Source organism: Chrysochloris asiatica, unplaced genomic scaffold (assembly GCF_000296735.1).
Source record: "Chrysochloris asiatica unplaced genomic scaffold, ChrAsi1.0 scaffold00491, whole genome shotgun sequence".
In the NCBI taxonomy this organism is placed as follows: Eukaryota; Metazoa; Chordata; class Mammalia; order Afrosoricida; family Chrysochloridae; genus Chrysochloris; species Chrysochloris asiatica.
Genome location: NW_006409009.1, coordinates 305,029 through 309,615, shown reverse-complemented (window position 1 = coordinate 309,615; position 4,587 = coordinate 305,029). Strand labels below are relative to the sequence as shown.

General features: G+C 36.2%; 1 protein-coding gene across 1 annotated transcript in view; it reads left to right on the top strand.

Moving 5' to 3' along the window:
* The window catches only part of LOC102840445 (olfactory receptor 18-like), an 8,261-nt gene that overhangs the window by 2,726 nt on the left and 948 nt on the right, over positions 1–4,587 (top strand). The window lies entirely within an intron of this gene.

Genomic DNA, 4,587 nt, shown 5'->3' with positions numbered 1-4,587 from the left:
ATAACACTAGTTTCTACATCCTCTTCTGAATGTGACTGGAATAATTTCTGGCAACTCCTTGCTATGTGTTACTGCAACCATTTTTTAAATTATCTTCAGCAAAATTGTACTTGCATGTTATATCAATGATATTATTCTATGAATTTCACATTCTGTTGGGTCACTATTTGGAATGGACAAAAATTTGGTTCTCTTCTAATCAATTGGCTAGGTAGGTATCTTCCTTCCAAATTTCTTGGCATGTTGTTGTTAAGTGCCATCGAGTCAATTCAGACCCATAGCAACTCTGTATTGGATTTCCAAGGAGCAGATGGTTAGCTTGAACCACAGACCTTGCAATTCAAATCACTTTACAGTCTGAAACCTTAGCCCACAGTGCAAGTGAGGGCAAATTGTTAAGTGTCTTCTAATCAGTGTTTTGTTCTGCTGTGCAAAGGGTTATTATGAGTTGGTACCAACTGGATGGCACATAACAACAATCAGATCTGACTCATAATGACTCTACAGGATTTCTAATGAATGACTGATGGGTTTAAACCACTTACTTTACAGTTAGCAGTTCAGTGCTTATCCTCAGCGTCACACCAGAAATCAGAGTGAAAATTAGCAGTGTGTTACTTCATATTCCCCTCTATTCTTTTCACCTTTACACGTTTATCAATTAAATTATATTGTGTCTGCCAAAAGTAATGAAGAAGTTTATTTTCCTCTGAGAACTGAAATGAGGAGTAGTGTAGTGGTTACAAATTGGGCTGTGAATCTCAAGGTCAGCAGTTCGAAACTACCAGCTGTTCCATGGGAGAAAGATGAGGCTGTCTGCTCCCATAAAGATTTACAGCCTAGGAATCCTTGTACAAGGTCGCTGTGAATCAGAACTAACTCCACAGCACATAACCACCACCACCACCAGTCTCCCTGATATACAAGAATTTACTGGGTTTAAACCTGGGTTTGTAACTGCCCTGGTCTTAATTTCCTCAACTATAAATAAGACTGTTATTCTTATAAGGAAACAGTATTTTCCAAACATTCATGATGAGAATCAGATTGTGTCAAGTTTATAGAGAATGGAAAAAATAACATGGAAAAAAAAAAGCCATTGGACAACAGACTTTTGCAAATAATGTTGCATACATTGAAAAATAGGAACAAAGCGTTTCTTAAAAGTAAATTATTTTTGAGTCATTGATGCATTTTTCACTAATGGCATCTTTGAAATCACCAAGGCTATTTGGTTTTGTGCATTTATCAAGCACATAGTTATCACAATTTTATATCCATTAAACAAAAGGAGAGGGCATATATTTGAAAAGATTTTTTAATAGACATCCCACCTATTGGAATGGCCATATAACACCACATAACATAGATGTCAGCAAACCAAAGAATGACTAAAACCTTTGAAAATAATTGACATATACATATGTTCTCTGATCATGACCATTTTATTTTAATTTAAAACCTGGCTAATGAGGTTCATGGATGAAGCACATGGTGTGAACTCAACTACTAACTTTAAGGTTAGTAATTCAAACTAACATTCAGTTTCGTGAACTAAAGCCCAGGTAATTTGCTTCAGTAAAAACAAGGCCAAGTAAACACTCAGCAGTAATTCTATTCTGTAACACATGGGGTTGCCATGAATTGGAATCAACTGTATGACAATGGTGGTGTGTGGGTTTTGTGTTTTTCATTTTTTTAAATGTGATTATATTATTTATTGTAAGGAACCAAAGTAGTATAATGGATTATGAGCAAGTTCAGCAGTTTGAATATACCAGTTGCTCTAGAAGAGAAAGTTGAGATTCTCTGTTCCCATAAAGTTTTACAGTCTCAGAAACACTATACAGGTCTCTATGAGTTTAAACTGACTCAGTAGCACACAACTGCCACCACAACCATTTCTTTGTTTTTTAAATTAATACTCCATATCAAAAGAATGTACTTCATAGTTCTTTGAGTTCTGGTATGGCACTATTAGATAAGCACTGGATTACTAACAAAAAGGTTAGCAGTTCAAACAATCTTCCTCTCTTTGGAAACCATGTACAGGGACATTATGAGTAGGAAATGACACAAAAGTACCTAATAACAACACAGATAAAACAAAGTACATTTGACTGCTTCTTAAAATGAACAACCAGTTGCCCTTGATTATGACTCATGGTAACACCATGTGTGTCAAAGTAGAACTGTGTTCCAAGGGATTGTCTATGACTCTCTCTTCCAAAGATCATCAGGACTTTGCTCCAAGGGACCTCTAGATGTGTGCTGATCTTTTAAATAGCAGTCAAATGCATTACTCATTTGTCAACCTTGGAAATGCAAGTGCTTCTGAATATCCTTATTGAAATGTTTTGGGGTTTTTTTGTTTGTTTGTTTTTAAAAGAAGGATACTTCTTCTTTTATGTTTCCCTCATGGTCCTACACCTACAACAGAGTTAGTTCCATCTCAAGTTGTACTTAGATGCCCTGGAGTCAGCAGAACAAAACACTGATCAATCCAGTGCTATCCTCACAATTTCATTACATTTGAGCCCATTGTTGCTGCCACTATGTCAATCAATCTCATTGGGGGTCTTCCTCTTTTCGGTGACCCTTCATTGTACCAAGCATAATGTCATTCTTGAGGTGTGATGCTGTAGGATAAGCACTGGACTTTTAACAACAAGGTCAGCAGTTTAAACACATCAGCTTCTCTTTGGAAACCCTATCCAGGGTCACTATCTGTAGAAACCAACTTGACAACACAGCAACAACACAACAATGTCTGTGTCTAGGGACTGGTCCCTCTGATACATGTCCAAAATACAAGAGATGATGTTTTTCTGTCCTCACTTTGAAGGAGCATTCTGGCTGCACTTATTGGAAGATAGATTGTTTTCTGCCAGTTCCTGATATTTTAATACTCTTCTCAATACCATAATTAAAATGAATCAATGATTCTACAGTCTTCCTTATTCATTGTTCAACTTTCACATGCATATGTTTTTGTTGTTGTTGATAAGCGCTGTCTAGTCAGTTCCGATCCATATCTACCCTGCATAGGGTTTTTGAGGAGCAACTAGTGAGTTTGAACCACTGACCTTGCAGTTCAAACAGCTTTACAGTCTTTACAGTGCCACACCAGGACTCCCCACGAGTATGAGGTGTTTGAAAATACCATGACTTGGGTTATGCACTACTTAGACCTCAAATTGATATGTTTGGTCTTTAACATTTTAAAGAGGTCTTTAGCAGCAGATTTGTTTAATGCAATGCGTCATTTGATTTCTTGACTACTGCTTGCATGAATGTTATTGTGAATAATCAAGAAAAATGAATTCTCTGACAATTTCAAATTTTGCTCCGTTTACAATAATGTTATTTATTGGTCCAGTGTTAGGTTTTTTTGTTTTCTTTACACTGAGGTGCATTCCATACTGAAGGCTATGGCCTTTGATCTTCATCAGTGTTTTAAGTCTTCTTTGCTTTCATCAGGTAAGGTTGTTATCATCTGCACTTCACCAATTGTTACTGAGTATTCCTCCAATTCTGATGCCACATTCTTCTTCAGATGATTCAATTCAGATTATTTCTTCAGCATACAGGTTGCTTAAATATGGTGAAAGGATACAACCTGAGTGTCCACCTTCCTGGTTTAAGACCACTCAGTATCCACTTGTTCTGTTCCAGTGGCTACATCGTATTCTATGTAAAGAATCCTCATGTGAACAACTAAACATTCAGGAAACCCCATTCTTTATAATGCTATCCATAGTTTGTTATGATCCATACAGATCAAAGTCTTTGCAAAGGCAATAAAACAAGTAAACATCTTTCTGGTATTTTCTGTTTTTCATACATGTTCCATCCAATGTCAGAAATGATATCTTTAGTTCAATGTCCTATTCTGAATCTGCCTTGAATATATGGCAATTCACAGCTGATGTACTGTTGCAACCCCTTTTTTTTAAATAACTGCTGCAAAGTTTTACTTTCATGTGGTGTTAATGATATTGTTCAGTGATTTTTGCATTATAGTGGGTGAGCTTTCTTGGGAATTGGCACAAAAATGGATCTCTTCCAAATCGTTGGTCGGGAAACTGGCTTAAACTTTTCTTTTAGATAGGTGAGCATCTCCAAAGCATCACATTTGTTGTTGTGAAGTGCTGTCATATTTATTCTGAAGCATAGTGACTGTGTGCAGGGTTTCCAAGGAGCAACTGGTGAGGTTGAACCACCTACCTTGCAGTTCAAATGACTGCAGTTTGACGCATGATGGCATGGACATTTTAAGATGAAAAATCTATAGAAGAGGTCTAGTGATGCTTTCATCTTAAAATGTCCATGCCATCATAATATTCTTTAACCATTGTTTCTAAAGTGGGTATGTACAAAAACAAAAATAGCACACAAGAGGAGAGTTCTGAGTAGTGCAGTGGTTGGTTTACTAAAAATAAAATTAAATTGCTCAAATTGCTGTGATATTAGATACTCAAGTGTGAACACTTGCCAATTTGCATCTGTTACTTTTTAATTTCTTTAATTAAAAACACACACACAATGCTTCAGTTGTTTCCTTTGAATAATTTTTTTTTTTTTTTT